Source organism: Podarcis gaigeae (genome assembly GCF_964106915.1).
Source record: "Podarcis gaigeae genome assembly, chromosome: 3".
NCBI classification, from domain to species: Eukaryota; Metazoa; Chordata; class Lepidosauria; order Squamata; family Lacertidae; genus Podarcis; species Podarcis gaigeae.
In genome coordinates this window covers 103,632,035-103,649,955 of record NC_139680.1, presented here as the reverse complement: position 1 = coordinate 103,649,955, position 17,921 = coordinate 103,632,035, and the positions used below count along the sequence as shown (strand labels likewise).

The window sequence follows — 17,921 nt, the reverse complement described above, 5'->3', positions numbered from 1 at the left end:
TTCTTCGGTGATCAGCCTTCTTTATGGTCCAGCTCTCACTTCCATACTTAAACTAATAAATCAAGCAAAAGATATAGCTGTCTTCTGCTCTCCTTGCATGCTCTCCCTTCCTCCAAACGTTTGAAAACGCACAGTGACGTTGTTGGCATCCGTCTGTCTCGAGAGACAATGGAGTGTGCCTCCAGGGTGATGTCAAACCGCTGCCTTAGCAGCACGCAAGTGACCTCCCTGGGGTGCAAGCTTGGGCAGTGTGTATGGAGGTCCTGGGCTGCCCAGATGTCAAGACTCCCTCTCCCAGCCTCACTGATGTGGTCCAAAGGAAAGCAGAGCAATACGTTTGGCACCAGCTTGGCTGCAGGAGTTGCCGGAAGGAGGCGTACAAAGTGCCTTTCCAACAGGGACTCCACTTTGGATTTACACCTTAGCCTTTTCTTCTCCTGAAGATATCCTGCAGCACAGTGGAACTTTTCCGTCTCCTAGATGGGCTACCTTCCCAGGTTGACGAGCCCCACCTGCCCCTCAGCACAATGAAGAACAGCATTTTAAAACAAGCACTTTGTCGGTCTTTGTTCCAGTGCTAGACTTGGAACATCAAGGCCAGTTGTCAGGTGTGTGTGCAGGAGCCAGGGCCAGTGACCAATGGACTGGGGCCTTCCTAAGTTTGTTCTGAAGAGGCAAGGTGTGGCCACACAGGTGAGACCGATTGGTAACTCACAGCACCTGGTGGCAAGAGGCGGAAAGGCATATAAGGTCAGCATTTTCCCTTTGGCTCTTTGCCACAGCAACACGTTCCCTGCCTTGCTTCTTGATCCTTGGACCCCTGGCTTCGTGACCCCTTGGCTTCTTGACTCCCAGCTCTCTGATCCTCAGACTCTTGGCTTTCTGACTGCTGGCTTCTGGACTCCAGTTCCTGCTCCCACCCCGCCATCTTGCCCTCGGTCCCGACGTCCCCTGCCAGGACTTTGATCGCCCATGAACCAGACTTGTGACACCAGTTGACAATACAGTGGTACCTTGGTTTACAAACTTAATCCGTTCTGGAAGTCCGTTCTCAAACCAAAGCATTCTTAAACCAAGGCGAGCTTTCCCATAGCAGCGGGGGACTCAATTTACAAATGGAACACACTCAACAGGAAGCGAAACATGTTCTTATTCCAAGGCAAAGTTCACAAACCAAAACACCTACTTCCGGGTTTGCAGCGTTCTTAATCCATGTTGTTCACAAACTAAGCTGTTCTCAAAGCAAGGTACCACTGTACAGAGCAGGAAGAACCAGAGCCTTCATCAAGGAGCGTTAGTTATACAGATTGGAATGGAAGATTGGTGAGGCAAGTCCCTTTCTTTCTATGGGACTTAACCACTGCTAACTTTTACACTTAGGCACTGATCCAGATAAAAGCTGGCAGCCTCAAGATTCACCCCTTGAATGATGCAGCAAGGGTGAGGAAACAGAGAAGACTGTTCCTCAACTCACTGCCACAGGAGGATAGCTTGGAGAACTGTCCTACAGTTCAGATTCTCTGACCAAATGAAAACAAAAAAAAAAAAATTCCTGCCAATAGCACCTTAAAGACCAACTAAGTTAGTTCTTGGTATGAGCTTTCGTGTGCATGCACACGAAAGCTCATACCAAAAACTAACTTAGTTGGTCTTTAAGGTGCTACTGGCAGGAATTTTTTTATTTCAAATGAGTTGATGATGCGTAAAAGCAGCCATTGGCAAGGAATGTTAATAGAAGCTGCAACTCCATTTTATCTGGCTCCTCTCATAGTTTGCTCCTGTCAGTTGTTACCGCACACATTATACCTCCCCCAGTTTATAAAGCACTTTTTTTTTTTTGAAAAATCAATGAAGCGCTTAGATTGCTCTTTTCCAGTGTGCAAATGGCTTTTAGCCATTTTTAGCGGGGAGGAAATGAAACAATATTTAGGCATAGACTAGGACGATGAATAATCCATGAATGTGGGCAAACTGGGCAGCTTATCTGGAGTTGGGTCACCAGTTCTGTGGTTTTGGATGCACATTTATATAATACAAGGCGCATCCACAGTTGTGCTCCCTCTCTGCTTGCTGCATTCTCATAAATAGTTGATAAGCCAAGCCATCGTCTGGCACCCAAATTTACTTAATTGTTGCTATTTGGGGAAGATGGATTTGGAGGAGCAGGCATTCCTTTCCCTCAAGGGCTTGTTTTTATTTGGCTCCTTGCAAAAACACGGCTGTTTTAATATTTAGATTGCCCTTGATATTGAAGCATTCAGCTTTGCTACTAAAGTTTGCTGGGTAGAAGACTCCGCTGTATCTCATCAGCAGGGTGGTTGCATTAAAAGTTCAAGTCTTTCCGGACAATGCTTGAAATCTTGGCTCTGAGGCAAGCTAAGGATGTATTTTACAGGAACGCTGTGGGGATTTGGTGTTTGTTTGTTTTAATGTGGAATAGATTCAAAGAAAGCTCTCTGGTGACGGAGAACATTGATGGATCTGCTTTGTAAGACAGCTGGATACATCAAAGTAATCAATATTGCAAAGCATTCCGGATATTGGAAGTGCTCTGTGAATGATTGGCAGGGTTGTACAAATGGACCCATGCAAACCCAACCTGTTTAGGAAGGAATATATTTTCTGTCCTACAGATAGACTACAAATACTGACTCTTATTTGGTTCCTCAACACCTGGCATTTGGGGGGCAGGTAGCCAGTGATTGCTAACTCGGTAGAGCGTGAGTCTTAGGGTCGTAGGTTAAATCCCCATGTTGGACAAAAAGTTTCCTGCATTGCAGGGGATTGGTCTAGATGATCGGATTGGTCCTTTCCAACTCTATACAATGGTACCTCAGGTTATATACGCTTCAGGTTACGTATATATAACCTGACCCTTGTGAGAAGCAGCCACCACAGCAGCAAAATACTCAGTTTCTCCTTGTCTACTGTTGATGACCATGCATCCCAGAGCACTGGGAAGCCTCAGTGCAACTTTGGTAGGATATAGGAGGGCATCAGCCTGCAGGATCAGGCCAGTGACCCATCTTGACCAGCATCCTGTTCTCATCATGGCCAAACAGATACAGTGGTACCTCAGGTGTGTTTTATTTCTTTTCTAACTAAGTTAAATATAGTGGTACCTCAGGTTACATACGCTTCAGGTTACAGACTCCACTAACCCAGAAATAGTGCTTCAGGTTAAGAACTTTGCTTCAGGATGAGAACAGAAATCGTGCTCCAGCGGCGTAGCGGCAGCAGGAGGCCCCATTAGTTAAAGTGCTGCTTCAGGTTAAGAACAGTTTCAGGTTAAGTGTGGACCTCCAGAATGAATTAAGTACTTAACCTGAGGTACCACTGTAATTCTGAGATTTTGTGAAGAGACAAAATGGTGGAGTGAAGAACAAAGGACAAAACTTTGGAGCTGTGGAAAATAGAGCTGGTGTTTATATTTCAGGACTAGGTTAGAAGTCTGACTCCCTCTGCTGCTTTTGAAAACTTTTTAAAAGTTTAAAGCTTCTGGAAGACAGAGCTGTAACTTGGCCCAACCAGCACAACATTTTGCCATGCTAATCTGTAAGATTTGTAACTTCTCAATTCCTTTTTTTAATTTCTTGCTAAGAACACAAGTCATGAGATCATGACTTCCTGTTCTGAGCACATAAATCATCCTGTTTCAATTAAGCATTTCTAAACCAATTTAGTTAGTTTAGTACAGTTTGGATTTGTGTATCAACTGTCTATAAGTTTCTTTAAGAGGGAAATAGCTCAGGAATTGTGTAGCAGCAGGAATAAATGGCTGTTTTAAAAATTGTGTGTATGATGGGTATCATGAGATTCCTGGTTTGGTCATCTGTTGCTTCTTTAGATTTGATGTTTTTTTAAAAAAAACCTTTTGTGAGTTTTTATTTGTTTGTGACCGTAAATAAAAATCCCACTAGTTCACACTTTTCTGAAGTTGTTTTTTAAGATGATCCGTTTTAATAGTGATTAGCTCCTCCACAGGGTAAAGGTAAAGGTAAAGGTAAAGGGACCCCTGACCATTAGGTCCAGTTGTGACCGACTCTGGGGTTGCAGCGCTCATCTTAGGTATGAAGAAGTTCAGGAAATGCGGGTGGCGCTGTGGGTTAAACCACAGAGCCTAGGACTTGCCGATCAGAAGGCTGGCGGTTCAAATCCCCGCAACGGGGGTGAGCCCCCGTTGCTCGGTCCCTGCTCCTGCCAACCTAGCAGTTCGAAAGCACGTCAAAGTACAAGTAGATAAATAGGTACCGCTCTGGCGGGAAGGTAAATGGCGTTTCCGTGCGCTGCTCTGGTTTTGCCAGAAGCGGCTTAGTCATGCTGGCCACATGACCCGGAAAAACCGTCTGTGGACAAAAGTCAGCTCCCTCTGCCAGTAAAGCGAGATGAGCGCCACAACCCCAGAGTCATTTACGACTGGTCTTAACTACCTTTACCTTTTTATGAAGAAGTCCAGTTTAAATTTTAATTCAGAGTGCCACCACACTTTGACATATGCATTGGATTGGGCACCAGGGATCATGTATGCAGCTGCTTAAAAGTCTGCTTGTTCACACTCAATGTGTTTAAAGGGACCCCTGACCATTAGGTCCAGTCGTGACCGACTCTGGGGTTGCGGCGCTGATCTCGCTTTATTGGCCGAGGGAGCCGGCATACAGCTTCCGGGTCATGTGGCCAGCATGACTAAGCCGCTTCTGGGGAACCAGAGCAGCACACGGAAACCCCGTTTACCTTCCCACCGGAGCGGTACCTATTTATCTACTTGCACTTTTTGCTTTCGAACTGCTAGGTTGGCAGGAGCTGGGACCGAACAATGGGAGCTCACCCCGTCACGGGGATTCGAACCACCGACCTTCTGCTCGGCAAGTCCTAGGCTCTGTGGTTTAACCCACAGCGCCACCCGCTTCAGTGTGTTTGCCGTGTGGCAAATGCTGTTACTGCATAAACTGTGAAGCTGCCCTTAGCACTGAAGCTTAATCGGATGTCCTTGGGCAAGTCACTCCCTTTCAGGCTGACCTCCCTTACAGGGCCGTTGTGATCCTAGAGCCCTCTCTGAGCTCCTTGGAAGGGTGAGAAGATAGAAACTGAACAAAATTCATGGATACTCGAATGACTTTTTCCTTGGATGTTCTGGCGTTCTTTGAGGAGGGATTTTTTATCTCTGCACTTCAAAGGAAACGCTGCTTGAGTGTGTGGGCATGGTGTAGTTCATTCTTGAAGTATTGCACTCATCTTGATAGAACTGGCTTTGTGTTTACTGATAAAGCGGTCTAAATGGACTCTTTCTAGTGCGTCTGTCTCCTGCTCCTTGTACAGCTGTCTGCTGAGCACAAGCATGAAGCGGGATTTTCTCACATGATAGTGGCCTCTGCTAGCATCGCCCAACTGTATTTTCAGTCGTCTATTCATTGAGCTTCCAAGATGAGGAAAGAAAGGAATGCAAGATAAGAGGGAGGAATGTGATTTATTGGGGGGGACACACACACACACACACACACACTACTTCACATTCCTTAACGTCCAACTCCGTTTGCCAGTGCAGCAAATATTGTTTGGGGAAAGCTGCAAGTTGTAAATTTGGGGGGGGGGGGAAATCTGAGAACAGAAGAAGGGAGCACCTTTTAGAACAATGCTTCTATTGGATTAATCCTGACCAGTGCATTTAAACATGGGGGGCAGGGGGAGAAGGATTCAAATGTCCACGATCTGTAATGCCAGGCCAACCACTCCTGCGCAATGTTTTTAGAACTATTAGGAATCTACTTAAAGTAAATATGGACATGTTTCTGGCTGTTTTAGAGCAGACCAAATCTGCGTTACAAAGATGTCTGCAAACGAGACACGAACGCTGGCAGCATTGACCCTGCCGTATACCTTGCAGACAACTGCAGTGTCCGGAGAAGGCAGTCAGGTTGTGTCACCGTAGCAGTGACCAGAGGAGGAATGCTGGCATCTGCAGCGGCACAACCAGATGCCTTCATCTGCCCCAGCTGCAAGAAAACATGTCTCTCCGTTATCGGTCACTACAGCCACAGCAGGCTGTAAGAGAAGACCCAACAGGTTTGACTTCACCCCCAAAGGTGCCACCCCTCCATTTGTCTCCTGGGACAGGTGGAAGCCAACAACAGCAAGAGCAGATTATTTGGAAGACCAGGTTTCAAATCCCCCACTCAGCTGTGAATCTTGCTTGGGCTGGTCACTGTCTTTCAGCCTAGCCCTCCCTCCTAGAGAGCCAGTGTGGTGTAGTGGTTAAGAGCGGTGGACTCGTAATCTGGTGAACCGGGTTCGCGTCTCCGCTCCTCCACATGCAGCTGCTGGGTGACCTTGGGCTAGTCACACTTCTTAGAAGTCTCTCAGCCCCACTCACCTCACAGAGTGTTTGTTGTGGGGGAGGAAGGGAAAGGAGAGCCGTTTTGAGACTCCTTCGGGTAGTGATAAAGCAGGATATCAAATCCAAACTCCCAGGGTTCTTGTGAAGATAAAATGAGGAGGAAATAACCATGTGACCACTTCTAGCTCCTGAGAGGAAAAGGTGGTACAGGTAAACCTCCCAATTTGCGCATGGGCTGTGTTCTGGGTTATAATGCGCAATGGCAGAATGCACATAAGCCTGCTCTGCCCCGTTCTGCCCTGTTTTCCGGCCCCTACCAGGTCGCCGTGAAGTGCGCAGTCATGTGTCAATTGGACATTGCCTGTGTATACATGTAATAAAGTGGGAAATTATAGCCAGAGAACTGAACTGAATTGAATAGTCATCATGCAACAGTATGATAACTATCAAAATCTCCCAGATGCCAGGCACATTTTACGACTGGCACTGGTCCAGTCACAACCACATGGAAATCTCTGAGTGGTTCCTGGGCCGTTCCATTGTGGCAACTGCAGCCCAGGTTTAAGGTGCTGTTGGTGATTAAGTTTATATATCTGGGCTTCTAACACTGTCATGCAGATAAATGCAGTTGCACTTTTAATTCAGTGCAAGAGAAAAACGACATGCGTAGGAGTCCCTCAAGTAGGAGGCCCCCTTAGGAAAGCCAGGGCCTCATTTTCAGCTACACACAGTTTCCTCGGATAACTGTAGCCTCAGACTTGGCTGGCCTGAGTTCAAATCTGCCTGTAGATCTGCCAGAACCGTATTGTATTCTCCCAAACACAGAAATGGAGAATCCAAACGGGACGTTTATCTGCCAGGCAGATGATAAACCTCTGCGATTTCATGCACATGAACGGTGTGAATTCAGCGTTCTGGGTAGGTGCCAACTTCATCATATCCAGGTTTGTTAGTGATCAAATGTTTAACACGGGCCCTGGCAGGAGACTCCATAGTTTCCATGTGCACCTTTTTAGTTTCTTTCTTTCTTTCTTTCTTTCTTTCTTTCTTTCTTTCTTTCTTTCTTTCTTTCTCTTTTTTGCAAGTCTGCTCATCTGCTGGACTAGCTAGAATGTTGGGCAGCACAGAGGAACATTTTGATTCCACCGCTGTGTGTTGCCTTAATTGCTGCTGTCTTTATAGGAAATAATGTTTCCATACCCCCAGGAATTTCATGTTTTGGAGGTAGCTGGGCACAGTTTTATTGCATTGGCTGTAATCCTCCCGCTGTCTTCAGTAAAACAGCTTATGGTAAGAGGAAAACGTTAAATAATAGATTGGGATGTTGCTGCTGCAAAACTGCGGTTGTGTCAGTCTACTTTGACAACATCTCCCAGTGCAAAAACGTACCTTGAATGAATCAGACCCTCTAACTGACTTCCCCTTCCCCATGCTTAGAAGTAAACTTTTTCTTCTCATTGAACTTTGTAGAGTTAAGAAGAAAAAACAGCAGCTTTTTTTGCCTGGGTAAAAATGGTGCATAAATTTAAGGAATCTTCTGCAGTTCTTTTCCAGTTTTAAATGCTCGCCCCTTCCCTTCAGGCATGTTTAATCACTGCAAATCCTGCACAACACAGCTGGAGATTTCCTGTAGATCATCTGGTGTTTTTTTGACAGGGGTTTCCTGTAAAACCTCCTGGGGTGGTTCAGAAGTGTCCTTTCTGATGCCACAGTTGAAACACCAGGTTCCTGAATTTTCGAGCTGATGGGCTGGATCCAAGCAGGGTTGTTCTGACAAGCAAGCGTTCTGGTTCCCGAGGCTGCAGCTACTGCGAAGGAGATCAGCAGTTCAGTCTAGCAGGGACTTTTCGCTTAGAGACGTGGTTCAGTTTGAAGGCCTTGATAGAGCGAGGTGGAACTCTGTTAGTTCCCAGGGTCACATGATCAAGGTGTGCAGTCAGCTGTTGGGACTTAAAATGTAGCCTAGATTTATTTTTGGGTAACACCGTTCTACCCCCAATTCCTTGGGCAGACATTCTGCCTCAGGAATAAAGAAAGTTATGGTAAAGTAGATTCACTCAGCAGCCAAAGGCAGCCACCAGAGGGGTGGGGAAGCATCCTCCAAAATGGGCAATATCTTTATTGGGACCAACCAAGATGTGAGAAATTAATGGCAAGTTTTCATAGAATCATAGAGTTGGAAGAGACCACAAGGGCCATCGAGTCCAACCCCCTGCCAAGCAGGAAACACCATCAGAGCACTCCTGACATATGGTTGTCAAGCCTCTGCTTAAAGACCTCCAAAGAAGGAGACTCCACCACACTCCATGGCAGCAAATTCCACTGTCGAACAGCTCTTACTGTCAGGAAGTTCTTCCTAATGTTTAGGTGGAATCTTCTTTCTTGTAGTTTGGATCCATTGCTCCGTGTCCGCTTCTCTGGAGCAGCAGAAAACAACCTTTCTCCCTCCTCTATGTGACATCCTTTTATATATTTGAACATGGCTATCATATCACTCCTTAACCTCCTCTTCTCCAGGCTAAACATGCCCAGCTCCCTTAGCCGTTCCTCATAAGGCATTGTTTCCAGGCCTTTGACCATTTTGGTTGCCCTCCTCTGGACACGTTCCAGTTTGTCAGTGTCCTTCTTGAACTGTGGTGCCCAGAACTGGACACAGAACTCCAGGTGAGGTCTGACCAGAGCAGAATACAGAGTGGCACTATTACTTCCCTTGATCTAGATGCTATACTCCTTCAGATACAAGTTCTTCAGATCTTTTCATCAGGCAAGATCGTACATAAAGTCAGAAGCTGGGCTAATGAGGTAAGCTAATGAGGAAAACTTTTTTTAAAAAGTACAAAAATTAGGTTGCTTGTTGTAACCATAACGATGAAGGGTGTAGGCTGAGCAAGTTGCGCACCTAGAATTCTGAGACAAGCACTGATTGCTCCCCATTTTAAAAAATACAAAGTGCTGCTGCTATCAGGATCTATCCTGTGCCTTAAGCAAAACATGTGGGTCCCTAGTTCAGCAGAGAGCAGGAGTAAAGAGAAATGTCAGTGCAAAGGACACTGAACATAACCTGTCAACTGGCACTCAGTCGTTTCCATAGCTTTGCTTTGCTTGACCTGGGAAGTTGCTGTTGCCTGTTATTGAGAAAGAGAAGAAGTAGTTTTGCTTTCATCCAGGTTTCTTTGACTGCTGTAAACACATAGACAAAAAACATGTGGGGTACAGGTGGGGGATACAAGTGAAGAAGTGGTTGTGCACATCAACCCTAAAACTTCGCAAGCGTAGATGTAAATATTGCTAATGATATAAGTGAAAAAAGTGCTCCTTTTCCCTTATGGGGTACCCAAGAGCCCATATAGAGTCCTTTTGTAGGTTCTCTATCGGTAGGAGAAAATAAAAGAGACCAACCAGAGAATATTGAGAAGCGAAGCAGCTAGTAAGCCTGATCTTTATTAACTGTTGCAACAGGGTGCTCCTCCACACGCAGGAGAGAGGAGGAGGACACAAAACAAAGGTGTGCCCGCCCTTATATAGACATTTTTAACTGTCCGCCCTGGAGTCCAAGACCACCCTCTAGATACATCATACCTACATCACAGAAAAGGCGGTCTACAACAGAAATCTGAGTGCGTTGTTTATCTCTTGTCAGGCAAGTTACCTGATTGCATTATCTGGGTTTTGGCCACTCTTTTGTTATTATAACTACTTAATTCCTGAATCTAGGTCACAGGCTCACACCCTGTTCATATCTTGAATGTGCCCTTAAGACAGGATTTGTGAGAAAAGAGACAATAGGGATGTTTCCCACTTTGACCTTGCAGAGAAATATTTGAGGTCAATTTGTTCAGGACCTAATCTGTAGGGTTTCAGACATGTGGTTTATATATACAGTTATGAACATTTAATTTTTTTTATATATGACCTTAAAATTCTTATAACACTGACATGCTGCAGGAGAAGTGCAGTAATCGGCATGGTCAAGTGACTTCCATCACTTTGGAGGAATTAACTGCAGGAGATCTCTGACTTTGCAGCTCGCTTGGAAATAAGTTGGTGCCCTGATGATGCAAAAGCAGTTGCATTTATTAGCCTCCATAGCTAGGATTAAGTTTACTGGTTAGCTTCTCAACCCTTGGACACTAGGCACTTTCTAGGAAACTTGGATACATCTAAGTGAATTTGTTGTCTTCATATTTCTTTTGTTTCTGAAGATCTGCTGCTGGAAGTAGGTTACTAGAAAATTATGCTTAGAAAAGTGGTAAAATGGGCGAATAACAAAGCCAGAAAGAGTGTTGGGACATGATTAAATCAGCAGATTTGAATAGTGGGCAACAAATTAGTTCGTGTTCTCCTTGTGTTTTAAGATGCTTTTTATCAGGAGATATTAGGAGAGAAAAAATTATAGCTTCCCACCCCCCCACGGCGAAGAATATTTTGTGCCTTTTTGAAGAACTATTCCTTGTGATAAAAGCACGGTCTCCTTTTGGCTCAGCTTGTCTCTAGTTAAAACAAGAAGTTGCAAGACACAGAAATTGTTTGGTTTGAAGTGGGTTCCTCTTGAGATTTTTAGGCAGCATGAAAGGGAACTAGGTTTCCAAGGTGCCTTGAAAGCAATTGAAGTGGGAAAAGAGTGAAGTTTTTCTTCTGAAGCATTTGAAACTCAATTTTCACTTTGCAGCTTTGTGCATTATATTTTAAAAAAGAACAATTCTAAACTATGCTACACTTGGAAGCTGAGCCACACTTACAGCCTGTGCATTGTGATGGAGGAACATACAACTGAGCTCACACGCTGGGCATGGTATTGAGGAAATTCTTGTAGGAATGTTCCCTTGGCCAGTTTATTCTCATGTATGCTATTGTGACGGTTGTTTCAACACTTTCTCAAGTGATCAATTTACACTGTAATCCCTTTATATGCTGCCTTTAAGAAAAACCTGTAGTGGCTGATTAGAAATTCCAGATGGCTAATATCTTTCTTAACATGCCCCTTATGCAATGCAAAGTACAATGTGAACCGTGAAAAGCATTTGAAATGGAATTGAGTTCTCAATAGCAGCATTCCCTTAGACTCCTTTCTTTAAGAGTATGGAAAAGGAGGAGCTACCTTTGGAATTTGAGGCTGGGCTTGCCCCAGTTTTAAATTGTGTATGAAGTAAAGCTGGGAAACGATTCTGAATGCCAGATATGTGTATACGATATACAGAGGGAATAAAGCAAATTGTATTTCACCCCCAAAATTGAAATGGAGTTGAAAGTATACCATTTTTTTCATTATGATTAATGGAAAAAAAATTGCAGATTCTTAAATTTTCCTGTAATCTGCAAGTGCGTTGAAAGACTGAAGGCTTGTGGGAATAGACGTAAGCTTCTCAAAAATCTTTCATATTGTCATAGCCTTAATTTTTGTATATGTATTATCCACCACTGGCTACAATCCACTGCATAGTTAAATCCCGGTGACCTCGGATATTAAGAGTGCACTGCATTTCCCCCATTGCATATGTTTCCAAATACTGCTGTTCTCTCCTCATTTTATTATTGAAGAGATTTCAGATCTGTTCTGAAGTATGTCTAACCCTCTTTGTTTTCAGGGGCCTCTCCTGGTATGCCCCACAGAGGACCTTAAGGTCCATAAATAACAACACTTTGGATGTCCTTAACCTCAAGGAGGTTAGATTGGTTTCAACTAGGGCCAGGGCCATTTCAGTACTGGCCCCGACATGGTGGAACACTCTTGTCACAAGGGATTAGGGCCCTGCGGGATTTGACATCTTTCCACAGGGCTTGCAAGACAGAGCTGTTCCACCTGGCCTTCGGCTTAGACTCACACTGACCCCTTATATGGGATTTGGTATATAAATTTTCCTTTGGCTTTTTTGCTGCACCCAGGTAGGACCAGCATGGATACCTGGCTCGGGTGTATATCTGATGTTTCCTCCCTTTATGGTCTTGATTTATGGGCTACTACTAAAATGAGGCTGTATTTTAAGCCGTATTTTAATTAATTAATTGGTTGTTGTTGTTGTTTTCTATTACGTTTTATTTTAATTCATATTTGGTGTTATCCCCTCAGCCCAGCCCTGGCCAGGGAAGGCGGGGCATAAATAAAAATTTATTTATTATTTATTTATATTACTTTGTGCTCCAAAGTTACTTTTTTTTTTTTTAAAAAAAAAGAACCTTATAGCAACTTTGTTAGGGGATCAGCTTTATGCTATGTGGCAACAAGTACTGCACATTAATAGACTGCCTAGTCTCAGGCGTCATGTTGCATACAATTTCCAAAATATGGGATGTAACGGTAAAGCAGGGATGGGAAACCGCTTGAGTCCTGCAGGCCAGATCAAAAAAGTATCCATCTTCTGCCAGGTGGGTGCATATGTTTCATCTGTCAATCACCTGCCATCATGTCAGGTGGATCCGAAAAGCAGCAGGACTGAATTTGAATACTGCTGAATGGAAGTCCACTTACAAAGGAGCAATTAAGATTGCACCGTAAGCTGTGTGCTCCTGAATCTTCCTAGGCAGTGGGACTTCCATTTGGTGCTGCTTTAATTAAATTGATTTGGCAGAGACTGACTCCACTTGGGAACTCTTGATTAAGAGCTCCTGAGTGGAACCAATCCCAGCAGGGCTTGCATTCAGCAGTGTGTTTAAACAATGCCAAATGCAAGCTCCCATTGCAAAGGAACAATCAGGAGTAGGTTCCTGGGCTCCCACTGATTCCATGGCAGCCATGGTTTTCCCTGTCCCACACCTGGTGTCGTATGAATCAGATGGATTCAGTTCAGATATATAACCTAGGTGCCAAATGACTCCTTAAACCAGGGTTACAGTCGCTAAAATGGAATGTCCAGTTGCCATTTTGGGGCCAGACAGCTCCAAAGTTGTATTTTTCAATGTCTGTTCCTGAAAGTCATTCTGCAGGTAAAGAATCACAGCTAGAATTCTAAAGGAGAATCAAAGACAGAACACTAAATGATGTTTTGTTCATGTGTGAAAACACACGCAAGATCCAAGGATCCCCAGGCATGTACCTCCAGATGGTGGAGACTTCAGGTGTCACCCTGGCAACCTGGGCATCTTCACTTGGTTGCAAGAGGTTGATATACAGGTGCAAAATGTGCCTGGCTAATTTGTAATGCTGGTGAGGAAGTACACAGTAAACAGAAAATTAACAGGTGGCCTGTGGTGTGCTGTTGTTTAATATGGCAGATGTTGCTGCCTTTGCCACCTGTCTTTTGTGGACCTGCGCAGATAAGAAAATGTTCTTGATCCTGGCACATCTTGAGAAAATACCTAATTGATCCTCAGGGGAAAGGAAGGCTTAGGGCGCTGTCCAAACCTGGGCTCACAGTTTAGCACTCTCCAGACTAACCACAAGCTATAGCCAAGGTTTCTCCAGGATAGCAAAACCATAAGCCTGGGTTTAGATGGCACCGGAAGCCATGCCCATGGCTCAACCCAGCAGCAAAATGGCCAGAGAGAAGCAAAGTGACTACAGTCTCCTTTCCTCCTTAAACCAAGACCAATGTGAGATTACTGGTGCCAATAAATGTTCATTTGGGGGAGTTCAGGCTTTCTGGCTGGAGTCAGGATGAGTTGGTAAATGTGCAACCAGATGCACAAGCGGATTGCTCAAAACATTTGAATCCAAACTACACACCACATGTGTGTTATGTTTTTGGTGGCGTTGTGTTGTTTTTGTACCATAACAGGCAGTTTCTGACATAGTAACAACATAAACGTACATAGGACTGTATGTTAGGTTAGGTCCGCCCTACAAATATTAGAACAGTTCTACATCACAAGTGGCTGAGCTGTTACTCTTCTAGGCAATCGAATGCTAATCTCATTTGTATGGCAGGAAAGAGCTTACATAGGTATAGAAAGCCTTCTGGCATACTCTTTAAGCGGTGTTTTGAAATTCTTTTTCCCTTTTCAAAACACATGTGGTTATGCAGGTTTGAGTAGCAGAACTACATAAAGTTTTATATTCTTAATCATATGGGGAAATAAGCCTCGCAGCCATGTGCTGCTTCAAGATGCTCCACACTGAAAATTAGAATTAATAGAAGCAAGTTCATAATGCTCTCCTGAGCAGAGCCAAGAAACACATGGCTTGATTGACCATGAATAGGTGATTTGTGCTGGCACCAGCCTCTGCCTCTCCCCCCAGCCCGGCTCCCCCCCCCCCCCACTCTCCAGCCAGCTGACAAAGAGCAGAGGTTTGGCAACCTCGTTCGCTATGCAAGATTTTGCCGTTTCGCTGCTTGCGAGGGCGGCAGCAGGACAATAATGCGAGGGCATGAATGTGGCAGGATATACAGCAGCTTAATTGAACAGTTCTTGCGTATCTGGCCCAAAGCCTGGTTCTCTCGCTTTGTGAAGCCTGTGTGAACAAAATTAACAGAAGCAAACGCCCTCCATGCTGGCTGCGTCAAACCCAGCACTCTTCTGTCAATGGGAATCGGGGTTCCCATTTCAGCCATTTGTTCAAACACTTATCAATTTAGTAAAATGAAAAACAAAAACCCACAATCCCCCGAGCATTGAATAATTATCAAATTAAATCTATTTTGTAATGCCTCAGAAGATTTGGTGGTGGTAATGTTTCTGTCATTGTCTTGGATAAACTGCCCTGATATCACAGAGGATTTTCTGTTTGAAATTGTATTAAGTATTTTGTGTTTTCATGTTGTAACTGCCCTGAGACCTGTGGGTATAGGGTGGTATACAACAACAACAACAACAGCTGCCGCTGCCCTGATATCACAAAGGATTAGCCAGGCAGGACATTTTGGGCTGCTGTTGATCGAACTGTTTCGAACCCAGAACCAAGGGTAGCAGAAGGGATTAAAGGAGGGAGGGAGGGGTAGAAGGATCCCAAGTGGCACCCCGGGTTGGCGGATCTGATGCCCAGTCATCGACCGACTGCAGTTTTACTGATTTTTTAAACTGTTGATTTAAATTGTTTACAGATGGGTTTGAAGAATGAACTCTGATGGTCTGAGTTAGGCCAAGTTATACGGCAGAAAGTTTGCCTACTGCTCTGGTCTTCTGTAACTAACACAGTTTAAGCAATTTGTAATTTGGCTTTAAAAGGGCAAGCTAAAGGACATCAACCTGGTACATCCTTAGATGAGTAGATGGTATGAATCCCAGATGCTAAATCTAACAATACACACCATTGCATTGTAATCACTCACTTTTTTATATATATAAATTACCCTGATTCCATCAGACACAAATTTCAGCCACTATTCCAACAGCAGGAGAAGGAATCAAAGCTTAATGTGTTTTCTTCCCAAATACACAGTCTGTGTGAGGGGCTCTGGTTTACAAAGCCCCCAAGAACTATTTAAGCTTTCAATAAAATGTTCTAAACATCCAGGCATATGGAAATACTTTAAACACAGGGAAGGTTTTCTGTATATACAGCTGACCTGCTCTAATCAAATTCAACATCTGGAAATTCTTTTCTGAAGCCCACCAAGCCATCTTTGAGATGTAAACTATATCACAACCGAGATCTTAGAAACAAAGGGCATTAGCGTGCTATTAAGAGGCACCCAAAAACACATTGTTCTCACCAGGCTCTGAAAGCAACTTACTTGTATTTAGCTGCTTATAGATGTTGGAAAACCTAAACAGAGCTGTGTTTTCTGGAAACTGGTAAACCGGAGCCTTCCTTAGTAAATCATAAGAACTTGCTGGTTCCAATGGCTGCTTTCTTTTCTGGAAAGAAAGAGCCCTTATGACACAAATTGCAAGCAACAGCTACGCCGTGTTCAGGAACTTAATTTTTGCTGCAGTGTCTTTTGGCAAAATAGAAAGCTTTGTGAGTGGCTGAGGACTTAACTGCTACTGTTTTTCCATATACAAAAATGCTAAAAAAAAAAAACAAAAGGCAAAGAATGGAAGGGTTTTAGAGTGAGGTGAATGGTCAGTGGGTGACTCCTAAGAATATGTGCTCCATCATACCAAAGGCCTGTCTAATCCATCCAGCGTTCGAAATTTGCCAGGCTCAAGGCGCGTTTTGCACCTGGCTATAGCCACTTGCGACCAAGTGAAGATGTCTGGGTACCAGGATGGTTCCTGGCATCTCCCACCATCTGGAGGTTGAATGCCTGGGGGGTCATTGGATCTTGACTGTTTTCACACACTTAATACCACATCCTGTAGAATTCGATCCAGCTATATTTGATCTACACAATCAGAATGAATTTCAGGAACCAAAATGCCTTTTTCTGTGCAGCCTGAGCAGGAGCAGTGAACCAAGTTATAGTTAATTGTTGTAGCTTGCCTTCACTCACCCCACCCCACTGCCCTGCTCACAGTCGTGAAGAATATTCCTACGTCATGAATATTCCTACATTATGAATGGTCCGTGTCACCATTAAGAAAAACTAGCCAGGTGTTTAACTGAGAATCAATCACAGTCCGTCCGTCGTTTGAAAAATGACTTCAGAGCTGCCTGACCTCAAAATGGCGACTAGTCATTCTGTTTTGGCGACTGTAACCTTGGTTTAAGGAGCCGTTTGGCACCTAGATTATGTAACTGAGTTTCTAACATGGAATCCAACATTTTGTTCTCACAGTGACTCATCAGATGCCTATGGGAAGCCCGCAAGTGGGACCCGAGTCCAAAAGCACTCTCCCCACTTGTGATCCCAGCAAGCTGGTATTCTATGTATGCCTCTGACAGTGAAGGCAGAACATAATCACCATGACTAATTAATAATAATAATAATAATAATAATAATAATAATAATAATATTTATACCCCGCTCTCCCCGGCCAGAGCCGGGCTCAGGGCGGCTAACACCAGTAAATTTACAATAAAAACATAATGGGGGGGGGGAACAATAATTTAAAATACAGGTTAAAATGCAGTTTAAATGCAGGCTCATTTTAAAAGTAGCCCATGGATCAAAACTGTAAGGGGAGGGAAAACATAAGGGTCAGACTGAGTCCAAACCAAAGGCCAGGCAGAACAGCTCTGTCTTGCAGACCCTGCGGAAAGATGTCAAGTCCCGCAGGGCCCTAGTCTCTTGTGACAGAGTGTTCCACCAAGTCGAGGCCAGTACTGAAATGGCCCTGGCCCTAGTTGAGACCAATCTAACCACCTTGTGATTTGGGACCTCCAAAGTGTTGCCATTTGTGGACCTTAAGGTCCTCTGCAGGGCATACCAGTGGCCTTGTCCTCTATCAATTGGTCCAGTCCCATTTTAAAGCTATCCAGGGTTGGTGTCGGATCAGTACATCTTACAGGAGCAAATTTCATCGTTTAACCAAGGGCTGTGGCAAGAAGTGTTTTATTTTGTTTGTCATGAGCCTCCCCACATTCAGCTTCCAGATGGCCCAGATCTGGTCCTCAAAGCATGCCTTACCAGATTGAAATCAGGATGTGGGAGAAACATTGCAGTTTCGATTGCAAGGGAAAGAAAAGTGTTTCAGGGTGTGGGTGCCTATGTGTGTGTGGGGGGGTCAACACTTTAATCTAGAGATGGCGGAACCCTAGCCCTGCAAGGCCATTTCCCCCACCCCACCCCACCCCAGCCAAGCCCACCTGCCATCATATCATGTCAGGTAG

At 44.4% G+C, this 17,921-nt stretch overlaps 1 protein-coding gene across 1 annotated transcript in view; it reads left to right on the top strand.

Moving 5' to 3' along the window:
• The window catches only part of PTK7 (protein tyrosine kinase 7 (inactive)), a 101,164-nt gene that overhangs the window by 24,198 nt on the left and 59,045 nt on the right, over positions 1 to 17,921 (top strand). The gene's annotated exons all lie outside the window — the stretch shown is intronic.